Source organism: Nipponia nippon, unplaced genomic scaffold (genome assembly GCF_047370975.1).
Source record: "Nipponia nippon isolate SJK-2023a ecotype South Korea unplaced genomic scaffold, ASM4737097v1 scaffold_5, whole genome shotgun sequence".
Lineage (NCBI taxonomy): Eukaryota > Metazoa > Chordata > Aves > Pelecaniformes > Threskiornithidae > Nipponia > Nipponia nippon.
In genome coordinates this window covers 19,228,724-19,253,978 of record NW_028262369.1, presented here as the reverse complement: position 1 = coordinate 19,253,978, position 25,255 = coordinate 19,228,724, and the positions used below count along the sequence as shown (strand labels likewise).

At 34.5% G+C, this 25,255-nt stretch overlaps 1 long non-coding RNA gene and 1 pseudogene across 1 annotated transcript; both read right to left on the bottom strand.

Annotated features, from left to right (window-relative positions):
* The window catches only part of LOC104015293 (sorting nexin-29-like), a 130,721-nt pseudogene that overhangs the window by 51,668 nt on the left and 53,798 nt on the right, over positions 1-25,255 (bottom strand).
* On the bottom strand, positions 444-8,416 carry LOC148052072 (uncharacterized). Its single transcript, XR_015698977.1, has 3 exons — positions 8,304-8,416; positions 6,125-6,197; positions 444-540 (listed from the first exon to the last, which is right to left on the bottom strand). It is a non-coding gene; the product is annotated as an uncharacterized LOC148052072 (long non-coding RNA).

Sequence of the window (25,255 nt, the reverse complement as noted above, 5' to 3'; positions counted from 1 at the left end):
AAACATAATTTTATCCAAAGTATGAAACTTAATTTACTTTCTAAAAAAAATTACATTGAAAACTAAACTAGAAATTTTATTGTTTGGAAAATAAACACAGTTCATTATTTCTGCTTCTATAGGACATTAAGTATAATTTAACACAGCTGTAGTTTTTGTGATTCTGTTTTTGTTTGCCACTCAATTATTTCATGAGCATATTACCAATTACATGCTAAATATTCACTTTCTCTAGGAAAATTTCATGCAGAAGTGAAATATACTTACAGAAAGCTGAGATTTCATTCATTGCTAGGCAATAACCTTTCCTCTACAGAAATGAACCCACAGTTTAAAAAGGATGCTGAAATAGCAGAACTCAGAAACTATAAACCAAGCATCAAAACTCAAGATCCAGAGTGACCTTTTCCTTAGCTTCTTCTGTAGAACCTGTAGCTCACTCATTCTCAGGTGTGTGTTAATAATCTCAGTATTTTGGATCACAAATTAAGCTGGAATAGTACTGATGACACTGCACTGCCTTGGTTCTCTTGTTTTTTCCTAAAAAACAATAATTTAGTAAGTTGTAAGGCAAGTATCAGGAGAAAGCATATGTAAAAACGCAACACCAACAACCATCACATGAAGAGTAGCAGCAACAACTGTATTTTTGTGAATACTAGGAAAAAATGAAATTTGGACTTTGATGTGACTGATTCCAACTCTGAATTGTAGCTTTTCCTGATGACTGAAATATTAACATGGTCCTTCTCCTCTAGATTTGCCAAGTCCTTGGCAAAACAAAATTTTACTAAGGACTCATGGTATCTCAGAGATCCAGTGATGTCAAGTGACTGTCTCCTCCCACAAAAGTAGCTTATGCAGCCTTCCTTTGCTTTGGTCTTTAAGAAGTCCTCTTATCTTTACAGACACCTAGTTTCTCAAATTTATAGGAGGCTTCTGTCTTGCAACAAAACACAATATACCATGCAGATACCATGCAACTTCTGTCAAATTATAATATTTCACCATAGGAAATATTCATATATTCATAATATTGGATTCTATTTAATAACAAATGTATTTTTTGGTTACTATTGTACTTCATCATGTTTCATGGTGATCACAAAAAATGAATACTATAATTCCAAAATTAGCACATCTAAGAACACAAGAGATTCAGAGTATTGTGTGAATTACAAACGCATACGTAAACAAAAATTCAACTACTTTTAGTAACAAGAATTCAGATAGTGTAATGATGGAACACTATAATAAGTCTGCAAGAAGTATTCAGATTTCTTTTTCATTTTGAAAATAAAGCCAGGATAAAGATAATTAAACACCTACAGGACCATCTGTTTTAACAATTCAGTACACCTCTGAAGGAAAATGAAGGGAAATGAAATGCAAGTATTTTGCATAATTTCAATAAAATTCATTTAATATAGTAAAAATTATATTAAATACTCTTTATTCACCAAGCTCTAACCTCTCTCCCTGCCTACTCTCACTTCAACCAGAAATTTTGTATACATTCCCAAGATTCATGTTTCAGCTTCCCTGCAGGGGGTGAGGATGACAAAAGGGCTTAACTTATTTTTAACCAAGTTATTTAATATGGAAATCCTAATTTAACTAAGCAATTATCTTTGCACACGTGATTTGGTGAGTCATGCAGTTCATATTACCTGTTAAGCTGTAACCCATAGTTAACTAATTAAGGAATCCAGTACACTGCAATTGAAATTTTTAAGGACTGCAAAAACATAGATTAATTCCTTAGATAAAACTGTTAAAGACTTTCTTCCTGTTCTTCTGTGTACATAGATATTGATTTCTTTTAGACAGTAAGAAATAAAAATGCAACATTTGGAACCCTGTGCCACATTGAATTTATTGACAATCATATAATAGAGTATGAAAGGCATATTAAAGTTCACGTTGTAGTACACTTTTAAAGCTTTATTATCTCAACAGGGAATACTATTCACAAGCCAAGGTATTTCAAGACATTTAATGCAAATTCAGTTGGGAAATCAAACAAAGTAAATCCTAAACATAAAACTGCTTGGATAAACTTATTCTAGTCTAGTCATACAAGGCATATAGTTACCCTCATTTAAATCAAATACAGATCATACAACTTATGCACAGGAATGACAGGGAACAACTATCTTTGTAGGCAAAATATTGAAATGATACCAAGTCAAGTAACTTGAGATGCATGGTTTGAAATTGTCTTAAAAGTCATTAGGACTATTTCCATCATCTCCAATGTATCCACAATTTGATTCACGGTCTTTTAATAAGAAATCAATGACAGCTGTACCTGCCAAATACACTTTTGTGTATCTTTGTCCCAAATTATCATGCTGCACCCTAGAGCGACACTACTTTCTACTACTGAAAATACCTTAACATATGACATATAATTACAGAACAGTATTTTAAGATCATGTTATAGAAAGTTGAAAGGACTACTCTTAGGCTTATTCTCTGATCAATTTAAAAATAAATTGCACATCACTACATTTCCTTTCAAATTAAGTAATTTTCAAGGTAACAAAAATTTACAGACCAAATCAAAATCACCGCTAGAATGCTTATTTGATTGTAGATGAAAGATTTTACTTTAATATTCTCTTGTATATCAAAAAATTAATTAAGTAGTTTTTGCTTGTAATTTAGGAGCACTTTCCAATTGGGTCTCCTGTGTAAAGATTGATTGGTAACCTTTTTGTAGCTATGATTTACAGCAGCTGAAAGAAAAATTTCAGTTAATAAGTATATATAATTATTTATCTGTTATTTTCTCATCACAAACATGTTTGAAGTCAAAGATTTGAAGAAAAATAGCCAAAACAGTAGTAATTTAATATTTTGTTTTTCAGCCAACTACCTGCTAACTTAATATTACTGAAATGCTGAAAAACTTCTGAGAACTGATTTGAAAGCACTAGTTTAATGATTATATATTGAAAAGAATAAACCCTACTCCCATGGGTTTTTGGTTTCTGGTTTTTGAGCCAGAAGTTTCTTTAATAGGTTAAGGAAGCTGTAAGAAGTTCTGAGTCAAAAATGCTGTTAACAAATCCTGGTAACAGACGAGTAACTATTGACACAGTTCACCACTACTTAGGTATAAAAGCCTGAGGAGAAGTAAGGACCAAGACCAAAATTCCAACTTGCTCCAGTTCCAGTGTACCTTCACAGATTAAATGCCTATAATCAACACTCATTCTTCAGGTCTGCATAAGTCTAAAGTGGGTGCTTTGCTTTTTGGATGCAACATATAGATTGATGTATTTAGGATTCACTTTTTGGCACTCCCTGAAGCACTGTAGGTAGAAAGAGATCCTGAATGGGATATTAGAGAATCTTCTTCTGTTGCGATGACATTCATGGTTATAGAAATACCAGATTAAGCATCAGCAAGGAACTTCCCTAAACCAAGTTACTCCTGCATCTTCCCTACAAATACAGCTCACATTTCCTGGTAGGATGATCTGAATACATAATGAAAAAATAATTCTATCCAGAGAACCCTGTGGATGGGAGCTCCACAAATACAAACCTGCTGAGGTTAATGCCCCTGTGAGTCCACGTCCCACTCCAGAGGCAAGAAAAATGTCCAAAGGGGAGAGAATAATGCTAATGGAAGGTGAGCAGTGAAACTCTACTAAACCACAAATAAAATTCAATGGCACAAGGTGCAAGAGAACTCAGAACATTTCAGCAGCAGAACACTTCAAAGGACATAACAAATACTGAGAAAGTTTATAAAGAATCAGTCCTATGCTGGACAAGGTCATAGTTTTTCCTTACAAGCATGAAAAAAGTATATGATGGGCAGTATAGGGAATGCAAAAGAGACTTATCAATGCTATGGAAGCTACTGTGACATTTACCATCTAACTAAGCATGGGGGGGGGGGGGGTCTGGGGGGGGGGGGAAAAAGGGGTGAGAGAAAAACTATTATTTCTGCATTACTGTATTTCTACTGTATTACTGTATTTCTAACTTTCTTTCCCTCACTAATAAAATAGGGTTTTCTGGTGATCCTCTTGTCTGTTACATGTGCCTTTCAAATCAATGCCCAAGCACATGACAACAAAAAGAAAAATTAGCAACTGGTTTGGTAGAGGCAACCCAATCAACATGAATACAAAACATAACATGCAAATTGGCACCATTATTTTTTAAATGTTAACTCAGTTGAGCTTGACTGGTGAAAGTTTTCTTTACATTTGCTTTTAAATAACACTTTAAATAATTTTGGAGTACATTGGTCCATAGTTTTACCTTTACACTTCAGTACTCAGTACAGCAAGAAAAAAGAAAGTAGACATGAACTAGTAGAGATGCTTAAATTTTTTGCTAGCGTTTTGTTCTTGGTAAAGAAGCTATAAAATGTTTCTGTAAGATGAGAATATTTGCTTCAGATACAGGAACATCTGCTTAGATAGAACAGATTAAGATAAAAGAGGATCAGAAGATTAATAATCAAACCTGCTCATGCTAACAGAACATATATATCTTAAGAAGCATATTGCTAGCACTCAGCAGGATAAACCAATGAGCGAATGACCGTTCTTAGCTGGATTTTATGTGTCTTAAGACTGGCAATTTGAACATTGTGGGGGGATGGGAGAAGAGATTGTACAGGGAGGGAGATGTTATGTGCTTAACTTTCCCTCTTTTTTTTTTCCGCCAGACAGGACAAAGAAGGCTTGGAACAAATAAACAATTACATAGAACAGACTGGTCCTCCGACTATCTATGTTGATACACCTCTTTTAACACTGTTGGGTTTGAAAAGCCAACCATGCATGGAGATTATATGGATGAAGTTCAAACTGCAAGCATTTCAGCTTTTCCCTTTCTTATAAGCAGAATCTACCAACAAAATCTTGCATCTCCTTTACCTCTTGCCTTTGAAATAGTCAATTTAAAAAATTATATATTGTATTATATAATCATAAATCATAATTCCATGCTAGGTCCAAACTGCAACACTTGTAATGTCCCCAGATTATCTTCTAAACTACTAAAATTATCTTCTAAAATACTTCAATCCTACTGTGATCCATGTTATCTTTCACCAGTCTTAATAGTAAGGATAATTTCTTTTTTATTCTTACAAAAAGTAATCTATTAAACAGCATAAAAAGACATCCTCTTCTGCTACAACTACAGAGAGGGAACATCAAGCACAGGACAGGGACTTCTAAAAGTCCAGTTCAAAATTACTGATGGAGAGCTGGAAGTAGTAAGAGGAGACAAGACCTCATCTGCATTAAAAGTTTTCCTCAACTACCTAACCCAGCTTATCATTTTCACTGCCTCCACTATAAGTTTCCCCATACAAAAAAAAAAAAAAAGACAAACAAACCCCAAAACCCACCTGTTTAAGAATGTCTGTTAAATTTCTTTATGATAATAAGGGGAAAAACTGAAGAGTTTCAGTGCTCTGAACTATAGTTTCAGTGCTCTGAACTATAAAGCAAAACTTGTTAACATCAATAAACTTTCTCTACTGATTCTCTACGTTTATTGAGTTTGGTGTTATAGACATTATAGAAGCCTGGAATATTCATTGCAACAACACCCAAGGAATTATTAACTTAACATTTGGTTAAACAAATCTTAGAACCCAGGATATTTCCATAAAACAAAACTGCCAGTACTTTTGTAGGCTATTGCTAGCATAATCTAAGAAAAATGACTGAGTAGTCTTTCTGTGGAAAGGAGAAAATTCATTCATTTTAACCAGAGGTGCAGACATGTTCTGGGATGAGCTTCTGTACTACTACTTGTTCTGTTTCTCAAATATTGGTTTATACTAATAATAAAGTTTTAAAAATTCTTAAAACTAACTCAACTTTAATGTACATCTTAGTTATTCAGGAACACTAAATTAAAAAAATTTTGATCAAAATTTACAATTTAAGAAATAATTGTTTTCAGGGGACTGGAACTACCTTTTTTTTCCTATTTCATTGTGTGCTTTTCTGAGAGGAGTGATGTATTTCAATCTATTTAGGAAGCTTTTATCAAAATTGTTTCTGCACTCAAAACACATAGAAGTAAAAGGTATGAATCCAAAGGGGAAGTATATAGCAAAAAAGCAAGAACCACTTACATTTCTTGACTTTAATTCAGGACAATGGGGTTCTGTTTAGAATATAAATTCAAGCTGAATTCTCCGAAGTTACCTTCAAAGTGTGAGAAATGAATACAAATGCAAGTTATATTTTGACACAGCTGTAAGACTGCATTTATGGTTAAGTTCCCTCTTTGAAAATGATCCAGTTTAAGAATTTCTGCATAATGAAAAACAAACGGAACAATGAAACTTTTCAGCTGTGATATGAGCCGCTTTTTGTGTCCCTTTCTACATACAGAGACATAACAGGAATGAAACTGAACAAGCTTTTATCTCAATAAGACCATTTTATCTACTTGCACAAAGACTACAAATACTATAATATACTTTGTTACATTAAATCTTCAACTTTTTGATATTTAGTTCACAAAAATGAACAATACAGTGTCAAATATATAAGAGAATGCACATCAAAGCATGAACCTTAAAAGCAGCCAATATTTGTTCTACTAAACAGAAAAATGTCATGTATTTTAGGCCTATCCACTCAATTACATGCATGCAGAATTATGTTCACTGTGTTTCTGTAGTCACAGTTCTGTTTCTGTTCACCAAAACAGCACTAAAGTGACTGGACACTAAAGAACAAAAGCAGCATGCCTATGTTTTTGCTGGGTGGAATCAATATCTTTTTTAATACAAATCAAATCAGCACAGAAGATTTCACTCAATGACATAATTAGCTCCTTTTGACAGTGAAATATTACTTATAATACCCCAAAATAATTAACACCATTTCACAAACATGCACTTTGAACTGATACAGGCATTGAAATGCATGACAACTGCAGTGAAAGAAGTTTCTGCAGAAAACAATATAGGTAAAATGACAGAACTGCTGGCTTTTTCTCCAAACAGAATGTTTTGAGTGCTCTGGCCAGGGAAAGGAGGATATCTCACTAATCAGTTTGTAAATGAGATGACTATTATTTATTCCAGATATTTATTGGATATAAATTATTTTCTTCTTTCTCTAGTAGGTATAAAATAATTTGAAAATTGAAATTCTGCTTTTATTTTCCTAGTATTTTTTGCATCCAGATTAGCATTTCTATAAGAGCATCAATGTATTAAGTTGTATTATGGTTTCCTTTAGAAAAATAAAAAATTATAAAAGTCTCCAAGGACTGATCACATCTTTGTATACTCCCTCCATCCCAGCTATTTAAAAATTTTTCTCCTTTACCTACTTTTATGCTTCTCTGACACACTGTCAAGTCCCACTACGGAAAAAGCAGGATACTCACCTTTTTGGCTTATGCATCCTCAAACCACTCTCTTTCAGAATGCCATGAGCCATATCTTTCTCTCAAATTCTCCCAATCATTCTAGGCCATTTTCTTCTCTATTTGTCCTGAGCTGCTCTGAGATGGAATATGATTAGACGACTATTTCTTTCTCCTTTTTGCCTGATTAGTGCTGCAGCTGCTAATGTAATCCAATTCCTCATGTATCAGGGAAATGAAATTCAACTTTGGGTTTAATTTTTGCAATTTGTTGCCTACTTTTCAACTATTTTAACTGTCAATCCATTGTCTTCCATTGTTAAGACTTCTACCTTTGGAGAAATACTACGGCTATGCTGGCTTGTGTATAAATTAAAGGTCAACAGTCACATCTGGCAGATCCCAGACTGTGCTTTCACTGTTTCATCTCTCTCCCAAAGAATTTGCTGGGCACTCTCCCCCTCATAAACTCTTGAGTATCAGATACTGTTCTCCTTCTTCTCTTTTATGTTGTGTTTCTGTGAAAATTCTTCCCTCTGTTTAAGCAGGAGCATTCAGGTACTGTGAATAGCCCCTTCAGATGAAGGTATACTGCTCTTCCTTCAGAGAGGAAGTGGAGAGGAAAAACAGAACATCATTTAAAGTAATATAAAAAGAAATACTATGAGAAAAGGTATCAGCCAATATTAAACAGTAAGACTGAAGAGAGTCAAAGTAATAAAAAAGTTGTAAGAATGTTTATTGTTGATAGTCTTAGGGCGGTCCTATTCTTATGCAAATAGCAACAGTCTTATCTGATTAGCAGCTTTATCTTTAATCTTATTTGGTATAACCTGAAATGTTTACTGCTCTGCAAACAAGGCAGATTTGCAAGTAGCCATTTAAATATTGATATCACTTTAAGAATCACAAAATCTCAGTTTCATTACCTTAAGTGTCAGCCATTGGTAATTATAGCAACAAAAGGCATGACTAACGGCATTTGCTGTACACTTCACAGGAAAGCGGAATCCATATGTATGCAGAAAATAACAAGATAGCCTGCAGTTGAGAAAGATGATAAAATAGTATTATTGCAATAAACATCTTCACAGGCACTAAAGAAACTGCAACTAACTATCACCATCTAGAGGCAAAATGTAAATGCAAAATTTTTTTCTTTATTCTGATCTGGATTCTGTCTTTATCCCTGAGAACATACTAGACAAGAAATTATTTTCTAACAGTAGGCTGAGTAAGATCTGCCTCACAAAAAAGATTCACAAAAAAAGATGGGCATCAAACTGCACAGATCATGAATAGCAGTCATCAGAAAGCAACTAGTTAACTAGAGAAGACAAGATGTTTATGAGAAGAGTAGACTTTTGCCAGCATGACCCTGATTTTACAAAGCTGCCTAATATTTAAAGTGTCTGTTTAAAGGACTAGGCTTTCTTAACTGTTACTTTGTACAAAATATATTAGTTTCTTCATATGTGGCTAGGTCCTTTTATGCTTATAACTAATCAGTTTACCACTTGCGAACAGCCATCACAAACTTTGTAAGAGAATAAACCTCTGAAGCTTCTTTTGGACTCAAAGTGGATAACTGTAATTGTTCTAATGTTCTTGCTAGAAGATATCATTATGACAATCTAGTCTGAGCTCTTGCCACGGCCCAGATAATTTCATCCAGTAATGTCTAAATGAATCAACAAATCATAAGGATTATGACAAGGACATCAACTGGTCATCTAATTAATCTTTCTACTCAGGTGCAAAATTAATTATACTAGTAATCTGCCAGCACTAATGAATGGCAAGACAGCAGTCAAGATATAAACCTGAAGCAAAACAAAGCTGAGCAAGTATAAAGAGAGAGGATGTGCTTCTGAAAACATTAGAATGAGCTTGCCATGCATAGAAGATAAACACTAGTGGAAGGAAAGAGATTATAAAATGTTGCTTGCTTCCAGAGTCCACAACCTTATTTCTAAGCTTGTCCAAGATCCTTAATCCTTAAGAGAAATTAAAGAAACTATTTGATGGTTGAAACTATGTGACAAGTATGCTGGAGCTGGAACCTTTTCCTTCTATATTAACTGAAGAATAACATCTGGGTTTTTTTAAGGATGGAAGATGTACTGATTTTGAACATGGCATCTGAAACATACTGAAATATTAACATAACACAAAAAGAAATGCTTTGAAACGCCCTTCAAAACAGCATTACAAATCTGCATTAAATTAAAAAAAAAATTTTTTTTAAAAAGCAAGCACTATAACAAAACTCCTGCTGGAGTCTATTCTTATCCTGTCCAGGTCGGGCCCTCCTGATATGCAAATTAACATGCCATTCATTTCTTTTCCTGGTTTAAGAAGCACAAATGCAAAATTAGCATTGATTTCAAAGAGGCACAGCTACCTAGATTTATTTTTCTTAATTCTTATATTCTTAAGAAGCATTTATAAGTCCTGGAAAAAAGATGACAGATACTGTGGAACTGATAGGTTCATACTTTTCCAAACTATTTAAGGTGCTCTGCAATTCTTTCCACCCTCTTCTGGTCATTTCCAAGGCACGTGAATCATACGCAGTAGTTTATTTTCTGCTAGAAAATACGCATTTATGAGCAAAAAGCGACAGAAGAGGCACAACAATTCTAAAGTGCACCAACAATAAACGTGACATAGCAAGTCTCCACTGGCACACTGTCTTTCTCTCTCCATCAAGTGAAGTGCTCCAGAGATAACACAATTTCAAATCAGCAAAGGTTAACAAGGTGGCTCATAACAGGAGGGGAGAGGAGGACAATCTCTTCAGCTTTCCAGTAACAGAAAATACAGAAGAAATCAAACCACGTTAGAAATACATTTACATGAAGTGCCTTTGGAAAAGCAATGGTCAAGGTCCATGCCCTTTTGTAACATTTTCATTTGGTAGCAACATCTTACCTTAATTGTATTACACATATGATCTAATTTTCAGGCAGGCTAAGCATCTTAAGGCTAATTTCCAATTAGCTTTAAGTACAGTCATAAGTATTTAGCACATCTAAAAACGATGCTTACCCAAACCCAAAGTTTCAAACTTTGCCTGTTCCAATTGGCACACTTTAGCTTTCTCCACAGTTCATTTGACATCTTTTTCTCAGAATTAACCACCACAACCAAGAGTCAGTTTTTACATCTCAAGTTATGGTTACTCAAGCACTCACAGAGAAATCTGAACTCCAAAAGATGTTGGTAATGATGTCAACAATATGAACATTCTGCAACATTGCTACTGTCCTTTACATGGATATAGTACAAGCAATTTCTCATGTAGCTGATACAAAGAGTTATACATGCATTTTAATTTTCTTCCATTGAAGAAATAAACATTATTTTTGCTGCTTTATTATTTATTATGAATAAGAGGACTCTCAGAAATGAGCTCAGTCATTTATCCTAATTGTCACTCCTAGTCCTTGTCTGTTCATTACATACTGGTAGCCTGGTAAATATCCTCTTCCACAATTTCAACATTGAATCAAATTCCCTGTAATCAGGAGCACATGTTTTGGCAGAGACTTAACGAGATAAATGCACAGTGCTGTTATTGAGGCTATTCTGAAGTTTTATAAATTAATGCTTTCCTGGTAGCTATAAAATGCAGAATATATATTCAGCAAGCACATGACTACATCTTTGATCGGAGATGTGGCAATCGCTTCAAGTGTTTCATCACAGTGCTATGCTACAGAGTGTATGTCTATTTCGGAAAATTTCTTTTTTTCACGTGCACAGTGACAGAAAACAAAGTTATTTGCTAGACAGATACTCTTCCCAGTCTAACCCCTCTTACTGAGACCAAAAACTGGTAGGAATACCATTAATGTATTCTTCCATAAGGAAAGATCTCAGCAGGTACCAAGATCAAAGTTTAATAAGAATTACAGAAGTTTTAGGTCACTTCTACAGATAATTCTTGCTCACTTTTTTTTAAATATTAAAAGACAAATTTGAGCAAATACACAACTGTTCACCAGAGGAATTCTATGATATTCTGTGCTGTTCTGTAATTAAAGACAAACTAGTCTGACCACAGACATTCTATGTCTATTCTAGAAACATGCTTCTAACTTTCTACATTACGTATGTCCTATAAAATGCTAGTGTGAATAGATAAGGAATAGAGCATATTCAGAAGAACTTGTACGTTTTTCAAATACATATACCAATAAACAGAATTTTGCACACTATGAATGCCCAACATTATGAGTATATATTGTAGGCATAAAGATTCTCAAAATGGTCTTTTTGTAAATCTAGAATTTTCAATCTTTTAGAATCTTGCAATGGTATTTTGCTTCCTTTTTTCCTCTTCTCAAGAGGCTTATACTTCAATCACAAGTTCTTTGTTTTCCATTGATGATGAGTAATGGATGAAGTCTATTAAAACTCACTCTGTACCAGCACAACATATTTTCTAAAATGTCATGCCAATGATAAATAGAAATAAGGTGCAAAAGCACAATAAAAAAGCCTAAATTTTGTTCAAGTCACTGTAGTTAGGCTCTTAACCAAAGCGAACTGAGAGCAACATCTAATCCCCTACTCACTTCAGCAGATTTTGGATAAAGCCCTGAACCCCTTAAAAATTGGGAAGCTTAATTTATTCAATATTTTTCCTATTGAAAAAGAATGTGCAGAACATTTATAGTACATATGAATTCTGCATAATTTCCAGGCTTACATAATGCCATTTGTATAGTCATGTACAGTTAAACTACATGAAAAGTATTTAACTCTTCAGTAACTTTGACATCAAGTTACAAGTAAAATTAAAAATAAATTAAATTCTTCAAAGAATTAATGGGGTTTTTTTAATCCAGTTCTAATATACCTTAATGAAAATCACTTTTTTATTTAAAATTAAAAAAAGCTAGATTTGGCATATTAGATAGCGACCTTATAAATAAATTGGGTTTAGTTCATGTCTTAGTAGTAAAGACACTAACAAAACTCAAAATACAAAAGCAAGCTTGATAATAAAAAAGGATTCTTTCTTCCCATTCAACCAAAGAGAATGCAACTGAAAAAGCAAATAATAAAATTAAAATTGTTGCTAAAAATGCAACTATTTGCAATACACACAAATTCTCCATGACCCTTTTTCAAACAGATATGTGGTTATGTGCTTTTCTTTCATTTCTTCTTACAGTTTTTCTGGCCATTTAACCACTCAGGACCTCCAAACTGGCAGCATTTTTTTTAAACAAAATGGCCTCCTTATGCAGTAATAATGTTACTATTGAACTTAACCTTTAATAGTATACAAAGACAGTTTTTCTCCCATTCCTTCACCTATTACAGCATCTCCTCTTACTAAAGAGCTGCCTGCAGCTAAACTCTCTGCTCATCCACAAACAGTTGCAACAATTGTTTTGTTTCTACTTTTCACTAATCAACCAAATGAGGAGGAAAACCTGTGTAAGCAACAGACCGTTGGTAAACACACCTGAGAAAGCCATAGTTTAAGTTTACTTCTTATTCACAACTTACACAGAAAAGATTTTAAAGTTCTTTTCTTTTCAATAAGTCTCCCGCTGCAACAATTCATGCCCACAATTTGATAATTAGAATTTATGTTAACTTTTCACGTAAATATGAAAGAAACATGGAACTGTGTTCATTGCATCCACGTAAGCTTTCCTGAGTATCAGGAAAAGATAAGGCCAACTATTGGGTCATATTCCCCCCTTCTGTCCTTCACATAACAGCAGATATCAGTAACATTAAAAAGGCACAAAATCAATGCTGTACAGACAGTACTGTTACATGTCATTTCTCACCATCATTAATAAGTGTGCCAAGCCTAAACAGTCAGAAATGCACTTTAAGATTAAAGGGATATTCACTGGGTGCCTTCATTTCAATCTGTCCTGCAGATATAATTAAAAAAAAAAAAAAGTCAGAGAATGTAGACATTCGAGTGTCATGTTGTTGCAAACACAAAAGACCTTCTTGTTCAGATATGAAATATTTTTCTGGAATTGTCTTATTTTGTAGTTATCTGCCAGAAACTCAAAATTTCTATGCAACTTCAGGAGGAAAAAAACAGAACAAAAAAAGAACAAGACAACAACAAAACAAAAAACAACAACAACAAAAAGAAAATTCAGGGGTACATCGCACTCCAGCTTTTGCTTCATCAACAGTCTAGATGTGAAAATGCTTGAGGAAAGACTGAACTTCTATAATTCAAAGCTTTTTAAATAGTACATGATAGGTCCCCCTTAAGATTACCCTTTGCTGCCCATCCACGCAGACAGCAACATTAATTCCAGAGAAGACTACTACCAAATCAAGGGTGACTGAACAGCACTGGGGACAAGGATGAAGTGCATAGGGGCCCAGCTGGTCTTCTAGATCCTGCCAGTGAGGGAAAAGGCCTGCAAAGGAGCAGGTAGATCCTGTGGATCAATACCTGGTTGCACAGCAGGTGCCACTGACAGATTTGGCTTTTAATGATCATGGGACTGTCTCTAATGATCAAGGACTGCTGAGAGAGATGAAATCCACCTGAGAGAGTGGGACAGGATCATCTTTGCTAACAGGCTGACCCGCCTGGTGAGGAAATGGTGGGTGGGGTGGAAAGCAAATGGTGCATGGTGATGGGAACAAGAGAAACCTAAGAAATGACAAAATAGGATGAAAAGAATAAAACAGAGCAACCTAGGACACAAGTAGGAGGAACCAGAGCTCCTCTAGTGGTCACAGAACTGCAACATCATTAGAGTAACAGAGATGTAGTGGGGTAGGATAGTGATGCTTGTAAGAATTTCTGCATTAGCAGACTGGTGTCTGGGTTTGAGGATGTGTAGCCAGTGACAGCAGAGTGGAGGAATATGTGAGAGCCAGAAAGACAAAAATAATCACACTTGTCAACAAGTTAGGTTTCCACAAACACTTGTGCACTTGAATTTGATTGATTATTCAATGCCTTTGAACAAATTACTAATTGTTCAGTATTGTTAGCTGTTCTTTCCATTAGCTAAAGTCTTATTTTTCATTGTCTTTTACTCGCTGAAAGGTGGGTGTTTTCCTCTATTTTTCAGCTATCTGCCAACACTTCATAAATGATTCAAAATTCTACAAAAAATCATCATTCAGAGTGAGAGAAATGTTAAAAAGCTTCAGAAATCTTGTTCAGAGCTAAGTACACATGGCTGAAACAAAAGTGGAAAAATTTTGCAGCTGCTAATAATCCACAAATGAAGAAATACAAACAGCCTGGGACAGCATATTAAAACCCATTCTACCCATGGAAGGTATAATTTTTCTGAAACTGAGAATCCAGGAATCAAGGAACAGTATAGGATTTCAATGCTTCAACTACAAGGCAGGCTAGAGCACAACCCCCTAAATTCAGACCCAGCTGAAGCAGACACACTATGAACACATCCAATGACAAATACTGAAGGCTTGTTGCACCATTCAAAATGGTTTTGAGTGAGCTACTACGGTAAGCCACTTCGGTCTGTCCGTCAGGCAACATTTCTGGTCGTTGATATCCTCAAAATTGAAAGAGAATATATACACGCATATTGAAGAAGGCATTACTGATTAATATTGAATTGTTGTACTCCCTGGCCAATGCAGTCATCTTATTAGCATGCTTTCAAAGTATTAAACTATTAAAAGCCAACCATCAGAATATGCTATTTGGACAATCAACACAATCCTATGGATGAATATATATGAAGTTACAGCTGCTGTTTATTAACTGATCTCTAATGAAATTATACTGAGATCTTTCAATTATTAAAATGTGCCATTTTAGTCAGAAACTTTTACCCAGAATCTCTGTTAAGAGGTATCACTTACCTGATAAAAATGGAATGCATTAGCAGCTTTTCCACGCAGAAAGGCTGAGGGAATCCAAACATTAATAAGAGCACAATTTGATCTGAGGAGGACAGTGAAGAACTTAAAATATGAAATCATATTTGTGTATAAGAATTGCAAAGCAACTACCTCCAGTGATTTAGATAATGATCCAAGTGATCAACAAAGCAACTTAACATCAGAAAAATAGTAGTTCTGTCTGAACCTTTTATACCTGCTGTATCTAAAAGTGTTCCCTAAAATTAACATAACTGAAAAAGAGTACTGAAACAATTCCCTTTGCAGGTTTTTTGGGTTTTGGTTTTTTTAGAGTGCGTTTGACAACATTTGATTATACACATGAAACAAAAACTATTCATTTCAACAAACTCAATATTTTGGTCCACAAAACTCTAGAGTGATCTGGGATGACAAACTGGGTTGTTTGTGGGGTTTTTTTGTAATTCTATTTGTATGCATTAATTAGGAGTTATTCTGTAAAAATGAGAGAGTCCATCACATTATGAATAGCATCTTGTATCTATCAAACCCAAAGCAACAGAAAACAGTAACTTTTTGGTACTTCGTTAGAATACCAAGACCTAGTGCACTGAAAGAGCACTCCAAGAGAATCTTCATAAATCTAAACTCCTTGCATTCCACATTATTAAAAATTACACTAGGGCATGGATTGGGCAGCTCTCCATACTTTTTAACAATGGAACACCACAGCTGAGAATTCAGTTATTGGAAATAATATAGGAAAAGCAAGTTGTTGAATCTGTTTGCTTGTTCTTCTTTCCCATAAAGACAGTATGAAGAGAAAAATATCTGTATTATCAAACTTACATTTCAAAATCTGACAAACTCTGATCTTCAGATGTTTGACTCAAATCTCCAGGGACCTATATTTACAAAACAGAAATAATTCCCACACACTGGTAATTGTGCTTTCTATTAAGAAAGCATAATATTATAAGGAAATTACAATTCAACATTCAATTTTTTAAATGCCAATAAAAACTATTACTGAGAAACAATAAAAGAAAAATAAACAACTGTACAACAGGATTATGAACATATCACCCTTGCGAGTTCTTCATCTTAGAATTCACTGTAGTTTTATAAAGAAACAAATTGGGATTTGTAAAAGCATGTAATTTCAAAAGGTATAGAAAACCCAGGGAAAAAAAAAAGGATCATTATTAGGCCTTTATAAAGATAGTATGCTAAAACAAAGTACATTGTGTATATAAACAATTTATGGGAAGAGATGAAGCATATGAAACCTAGCAATCACTTTCTTTTACAACCAACATTCCATTAAGAGACACATGATCATTTTATTTTAGCTGTGTTCTTACAAAACATTATATAGCTACAAAAGTTCAAAAAGACGGCAATGATGGACTAACACGTGCAGAATCAAAAGAAGTAGCAGTTGTGAGAAAACAAGATTGAAAGCGCATTTAGAACTGAAACAGCAATAGCTTTTTACTTTACTTTAAAGCTAGTTAAACATAAAAGGATATCTTCTTACCTTTAAATACTGTAAAATCTAACACATAACCCAGAATAGTTAGTGTGTTTTGATGACGAAAAACAGTTAAAAGTTGTGAACTTCCATAGACAGCTTCTACATTAGTTAAATATTGGTTCAGTGTGTCTCTATAATGTATGTTGCATGCATATTACTGTTTTTCAGAATATTTGCTGCCTAAGAAACTTAAATATATATATTATTGCTTATTGTAAAGCGATATATATTTATTTATTGCAAAGCAATATAAAATTTCAAAGGGGACTAAAGAAAATCTACTTCCCAGATGTTTTGACAGACCAGCTCAAGAGCTGCCAATATACAAGACAAAACTGAATTTTCCCTTCCCAAGATAAAAGGGATATGGCTCAGCAAATAGTAAGCCTTTCCTGCCAGAGAAAGGAAAAGAGGAAAAGAATTGTGCAGAGCCAAGATGGTTCCAGGGCATATATACAGGGCATATATACGGAGTCCTGAACACCTCTGCTGCCCTTTTTTGGAGGAATGAGGTGGGAAGGGCCAGTATGACCTCTCTTTTAATTACCACCATCAGCTGTTGTCTGTTCACAGTCCAGTCCACCCTCGAGTAGCAGCACACAGTCTGGCTTTCCAGGGCTCTTGTGCCAGAGAACAGGCATTCTTCTATCTTGCCTACAACCTTCACCATCTCTGCCTATATCTGAAGTGGCAAATCCTACCACTATTTTAATTAACTTCAGTAAAAGTGGTGCATAAAAACCTCAAAAACAGAGTGTGAACTTTGAAAATAAGAAAAAGGATAACATTAATGAGTTCCAGTGTTTGCACATCTATGTTGAAACAGATTGATTACTGATTTTGAGATGGTGATTGAAGTGTTGTTCATTGTAATGAAAAACAGAGTGATGGAGACATTACATACATTACATTCCTCATACCCTTGAAAGCACATACTTTTTGTTTTAATATTCCTCTGTTGCAGAAGTTCTGAAACCCAATAACTAGAAATTTGGAAAGATCATTGTGAACATTTTATTTACAAATTACAGCCATTAAAATTGATTATCAGCACTAAAAGGAAAGGAGAAGACAGTGAAGAATCATGGAAGCTATATTTATAACAAACTAAATTATATACTATTTTAATAACAAAACGTGAAGAACTTGGCTGATATTTTCAAACAAGTCAAAGGGGTATCAAATATTCATACCCCACAATTTCTGGCAGTTGCACACTTTACCAACTTTGAAAGTTCTAATTAAAGTCTGCCAAGTAACACATAGACTGTCAGCACAGAGTTTTGTTTACTAATATAGAATTAAAATGTATCCATTTCTTAGGATAATGCAGAAGTGTTTCGGACTGTTTCAATCCACAGTTTCATTTTGGACAACAGCAACTCATAACAACTAGCATTTAGCTAGTCCTTAAAAATATAATACCACTGCCACTTCTTAAAATGTTTTAGGAACAAGTTTTCTCTTGGTATCTGATACATTAAAATATAGCATCACCATCTAACTACTGGATTAGGATATGGAGATACATGGTTAAAACCAAAATCTCTGAACAGGGACATACAGCCCAAAATCTCCAAGTAAGAAAGTACAGCTATAATATGCATGTGATTACCATTTGTCATTTCTTAACACAATAGTGTGATTGTTTCCATCTAAAAGGCTGAAAATTATAGGTGAAATCCTGCTTCACTAATGCACACAGAACTGTCATCAGCCACTTTACATAAATGTTATGATAAAACAGGCATGAATGTTTCCAGTGCAAACAAAAATGTAAGGAGCAATACCACATAATCATATGAACAAAAACTATCAAATTTGCCTCCCTCAAAAGATGGACAACTATTAGGAACATTCTTGACTCCTTCTGTTTCCTCCCTGTTCATTTTCAAATTTCAACCCAATCTTTTCTTTTAACACAAAAAGCCACAGTGAAGCAATAGTTGGTAGAAAACCATTTTATTGTCTGAATATATCTATTTTACATTCAATTCTACTAAAGAGAATCAAACACTATAAAAAATACCAAATAAGGTGTTCTTGACAGATGTGTTATTAGCTGTTATTTCTTATAAGCTAATATATATTTTATTTTATTTTATTTTGTTTTATCTGAGTAATGGTTTTGAGCTCATTCTAGAGTGGTATTCTACGTAGTAATAAATAAACACTTACTGGCCCTCTCAAATCAATTAGTTCTTGTCTCATCTGGGACACAAAAGCTTCTTTAGCCATCAGAGCACGGTGCAGCCTCTCATTGAATTCACTCTGATCCCCATGCATTTCAACTACCTGAAAAACAAAGACAAGAGATAATTGTGTTCTAAACCGAAAAAAACCCCACACTATGTAATTTCTTACATGTATATCAACTTTTATTTATATTTTTTATTTTACTATACTCCCCAAGTAGTGTATCTCATTGCTAATGCATTAGTTTGAACTGATCATTAAGAACAGTAACTGTTATAAAAATTTTGACTCATGCCTTGAAATGTAGGTTTTGATATTGAATTCAATGGGACAAAATACAACTCTATATCCAATTTTATTCCTATCAGGGGAGATCCTATGGCAAATGATTCTAATAAAACACCTATTAACTTTTGTTCTCAGTTTAATTCTCTGATGAACACAGCACTCAACATTTGCAAACTAATCACAATATTTTGAACTGGGAATAATGCAAAATGCACAAACTGCATTAAACTTTGTCAATAATTCATAAGTAATATATTCTGCATGCCTACTTTGAGTTTTAATAGGATTAGAGCTAGAAGTCCACTCTTCCCAGGCACAGATTTGAGGGGTCAAAGGAGCATAAATACAGCAGTTATGCTCTCGCACAAGTTGTTGTGCATAGGTAAATAGTGTGGCCTCAAGCGTGGCCTCTTTGGACACAAAGTCTGGCTGTGTCTGTGCTCTCCATTTTTGAGTCAAAATGTCAAGAAAGTACCAATTGATGCAGGATGTTTATGAAAGTGAACAGGGCTAGATGAATGACAAGGATGAAAAGTATACCAATTTACAGAGCAAACTATGTTTAAGTGCCAAGAGAAGCAGGAAACAATAAAACTAAAATCAAGGTTAAAGATGATATTGAGCTCTTGAATTTTTCTTACACAGAAGAGTAAACCTACAGCTTAAGGGGGAAGAACTCCAAAAGGATAAGAGTTCCCAAATACCAAAAGTCTAAATAGTAGAAGGAACGTGTTATCATTGAGAGAATGTGATGGGGAAACTAGAAGAAACAGGGAGCAAGGCTAAAAGAAACTTAAAATCTGTATTCAGCAAGATATTTAGCTACTCCTATCTGAACCATTATACGATAAAACTGAATGAAAGTTTCAATTACGTTGGATGACCTGTCAGTACATAATATACCTGGCAAGGGAGTTGTCTTGAACTTATAACTTGTAGCCTTCAAGCAAAGAAATTTGAGCCAAAGAGGGTTTGTAGAATTATTTTCAGAAAAGACTCTTCAGAAAACCCCACTGTTAGAAGTTTCCAAGTGAAGCTCCCTACATGACTCCTGTATTAAAGAAAAGGAATACTGATGAGGGCCACTATCAGAGGTGGAGCACCAGACAAGCAGTCCCAGGGCAGAGCAAGAAAAACTAGAATTTTAGGAGGAGTAGTTAGCTGAAAACAGAAGCAGTGACTGGTTGGCCCCTCTAGTGGGCATAGCAGGCTACCACAACAATACTGTTAAACGTTTTTCAGGTTATGACAACTCTTGAAATGCCTCCTCATATAGCCATCCAAAGCTAGGAGAATAGTAGAGGCAATGGGGTAACATTATGAAAGCACAGCTGAGTAAGTTGAATATCAATCCACTACCTTCAACGATAGCACGGGGACTTGGACTATTGCCAAATCTCTTAAGCATTCATAGATTCCCTTCTGGAGGCAGTTCACTACTACCTATGAATTTCATGCTTTCCTTTTCTTGAATTACCACTCTGCCTTCTCCCTCTCCCCAGGGAAGTTCCCCAAGATAAAGCAGTTTAATTCAATTTGTTTAGTTTAGTGTTTGCTTTTCACTTAGTGCTTTGTTCCGGACAACCTGTATCCTTCACACAATCAAAGCAAACAGAAAAAACAGCTTCAATTTGACAAGTCAGGAGCTGACATCATTGATTAAAAATAAAAAATAAAAATTATACCCGAGTTGAACTTCAAGTATTCTTTTCCAATTTCTTTTTATATTAGAGGGAGTCCTTCAAATCCAGTAATCCATCAGTGTGGCATATACGCAAAAAGAGATAAACTAAGCCCAGATATGATTTGTCTAGACTGATATCTCTCATTAATTCTGAATTTACAAACTATTCTGAAATGCTCAGCAAATTACAAGCTAAAAAACAGCAACTAATTGAACTAACAACAAACTTTCCTTGTAATGGGACTATCAGGAAGTACAAAAGCTAAAGATTTCACAGAATGATTATTTAAATCCAAACAGGCAAATATTTTTATTTGTTTGCCTGATTATGTAAGCAGTTTTAGATTAATATTGATGCTGTATCTTATACATCACAATACAAAAAGCTTGCAACATGTCTGAGTTACCATTTAGTTTCGCTCCTCACTTTCTGAAGTGCAAACATTTAACATAGTATTAATATACTTTCAACAATCAATTTTTTTTCATTATTATTTATAGTGTACTAAAGCAGCTTTAATTTACTGCTTTTGGTTTTGTTCTTGTCAAGCATTTCTGTTGCACTTAGTCCCATTAGAAAAACTAACTTCCCAGCCTCCTAATTAGACTCTCTTCTGGCTCCTCCTGCTAAAAATCAAAACATTAGGAATTCCATGTTATCAATTAATGACACTATGTATTCATATCTCAATTTTTCATTCATCATCACTCTTGATAAAAAAGGTTCTTTGACTTCAAACACTTGTTAGTAATTAGTAAGCTCATTTTGTGAAAACAAAAGATATCTAAATCCATATGAACTTCTGCGTTATGACTAATGTAGTAGGTGCCACTTAGCAAGCAGTTTTGCTTCATAAATTACAAACATTTATGCACCAAACAAAATTGCCAACTTTACTAGATAAAGTAATAATATAAAGTCATTAACTCTGGATAAATTATTTTCCATACTAGCTTAACCGCTCATTCCAATTCAAACTGAGTGGTGTAATACTTAAGAATATCATAAATCCCTCTCTGATTCAGGTTAATCTTAGCAGGTCATTGTTAATTACAGAGAGCCTGGGCTGAGAGGCAGAACTCCCTTGTATTTCGCATACAAAAAGATGCAGTATGCTACTAGTTGCAAATGCACAGAGAAAAACTGTAGTGCTGATAGTTGGTTGATTGGTTATCAAAAGCAATATACAAATTTATGAATGGATGCAAAACTCGGTAGTTTACATATTTGAAATAATGTTTGATTTTTCAGTGCCTGTCTCTATCAGAAGAACAAAATCCAAACTATCTGATTTAATAACTGACTGTTTTCTCTCCCTCTAATTTGGATGTCCTTCAAATAACTTTCTACTTGCAGACTCGATTAATATGTAAATTCAACAGCTCTCTCAAAACACTGGAAGTAATACAAAAGCTTATAAGTGTCCCTAGCAAAGTTAAACTATAAGAAAATTTAACAGCAAATAAACCAGCAAATCACTTGATATATATTATCAAAAGGACAAATTGGCAGGTATGTTACCTGTGAAAATCACTTTTATTAGTAATTAAGTTACTTCAATACTTTTTCTTGTCAAAGAAAAATGTTATTATCATCACAGAAAACCAAAAGGAGCAATGAGATATATTTCTGAACAACAATACTAATTTAGGTTCCTCTAAATTTTCCTGCATCAAGGTCTGCTAAAAACAATAAAGAGGTCTCCTTATAATTTCATCCTTTCAGTTATCTTTTATGTCAGTGCATCTTCCTTTATTCATTCCACACTGAAGCTTAAGCAATAATTTTTCCTACTGGGACTTTACTCATCTTCACAGTTGTTTTTCTCCATGACAATATGTTTAAAACAGAAAATTAAAGTACAAATGAGCTAAGTTTCCCTTGGTCAGATGATCATTTAGATTTGGTCCTGGTCATATTAGAAAGCATGCTTGCAAGAGCCCAATCCTTATCACAAAGGGGTAGTGATGCTAGCTTATTTAGACTCCACACTAACAGAACTCTAAAGACCTGTTGTCAAAAGAAAATCTAAGTCTACTCCTGCTGCCTGACAGCACTGCAGCTATACTGTCCAGCATGACCACATTTAAGAGCAGTCTCCAGAAAAATGACAAAGGTAAACACCACTTAATGTTCCACAGCAAAGGACTAAGCTGTTAAAACATGCTAGGAAAGTTTCACTAGGCATATGAATAATACAATCTGTCTTAGAAGGACATGTGCAACCAGAAAAATCAATAAGTTTTTTTAAAAGGGTGTTTTAGTGGAACTCAGATTTTTTTAATACAATTTGCAGTTAAAATTCATAAAAGCTTTTGCACAAGCCACATCTGAATTAATTACTTTTTATAAGGTATAGGCTTCCCCCCCCCCAATTGTCACAAAATGCAAAACAACGCATTTCCTAAGAAACTCTAGATGAAACTGGAAGTTGCTTCCTTTTGCTCTCTGTGGATGCAAGGGTGTGTTTTTCCCATGAGAAGATGCCTTTTTTCAAAAATTAACATTTTTCCACATTTTTCCCCAACAGAAATAAAGCCAAAGGTCTTCAAAAAAGAGTAAATACCCTACTAAATATCAATAATTTTGTTTATCTACAAGTGAAAAACAAAATGGCAGACAGTTCAGACAAATCTATCAATATAGCCATAAAATGCTTAGTCATTGCTTTCTTTTTCAAAACTTCCATTTTGTATTCTTGACATTTCCACCTGCAAGCAAGTTATTTGGTTCAAGGCAGACTGAAAGATCCATTGAGGAATAGGGTTGTTTTTTTTTATTTTGTTTTGTGGTGTGGGGTTTTGTTTGTTTACTATAGCTACATAAGGTAAGCAAAAGTCACAATTCTTCAAAAGCAACAACAAGAAAATAAGCTGTAGCTATCGACTCAAAATACATTGGGAACTGTGCACGTTAGATGAACTACATATTAATGCTTGCAATATTTCACAGTCTTTGTCAATTGTGTACAGTACTACCAGTGTTTACCGAGATTAATCCTGACATACAAAAGAGCACTAACACATCGAACAGGAAAAACAGCACTCTGGCAAGACCTGTGCCTGGCCAGGGAAAATGAAAGTAACCAGCAAAAGCAAAATCAGATACACAGGATAATGAGTTTAATAAGAGGAATAAAATAAGTGTTAATAAGAGGGATAAAAATTAGCATGTCTCTAGCTGCTGCATCCTTCTAGGTATCCTCATAGCAAAAGCCAAAGCCCAAGATGAAAGATCTAAACAACAAAGATCTAAACAAATCTCTAAACACCACCATTATTATCTTTCCCTAGATCCTTTTAACTTCTCATTTCACACCTGGAGGAAGGTTTCACCTCATCTGCTGTGCTGAGATAGCTACTCTGAATTGCAACTCATTATCCCTTTACTAGGCTTATCTTCATGAGCTAACACAAAATACTTTGAATGTACAACCAGCATTCCTAAGGATAATCTGACATAAGCAATGAAGTACAGAGACACAGTTACTATCAGGAGACCACTTTTCATAAACATTCCATAGCCCACCTCCAAGAAAACAAGACTTGGAACTAAATTAATATTATTATTGGATAGTAAAAATCATGGACTCATGATTTCACATGCCACAAAACATTATGTAGTGTAAATCACTTTGATGATTCAGATTTTTTCTAAAAAAAATCTTGACAGACTAATTTTTACCTAGCAGGCTTTACACTACACCAGAACTGTCCTCCCATAACTTGCACAGATCCAACAAAAATACAGATCGGCACAAGTTTTATATTTTATATTTTAACCACAATTGCATTTGTGTAGATCCATAGATAATCCAAACCAACTGGTGAGCTCAGCTGACTTGACAGTGTACAGATCCAGTATTTATTAATGACTGTGGAACCACAAAAGCATAACAGAAGTGTTCCTTTTCTCACTCATCACAGTTTTCTCATTGGTAGCCCCCATATGGCATGTTTGGACCGCAACAATAAAAAGACTTCCCACACCATCAGTCACACCTTTTGGGCCCCAGTAGTCCCTCCTGGGAGAGGACTGCTTAAACTCACATTAATCTGTGGTTTCACTATTCCACAGATACTAATTTGCTGTCACTTATGCTTTTGCTAGTAACTCTCTGTTCCTAGGCTGCTAAACTTCCTTTTTTCCTTTAAATCATGATAGATTAACATAGTTAGGTAACATATGCAGCAGTTGTTGCCGTCCTGTAGATGCACCTTGGTGTTTCCTGTGTCCAGGGTTTTACAATAAGGAAATCTTCAGCAGTGATCACAAAATACTGCTGCTCTTCATGTTCATTCATTTCCATCTACACTATGTGCAG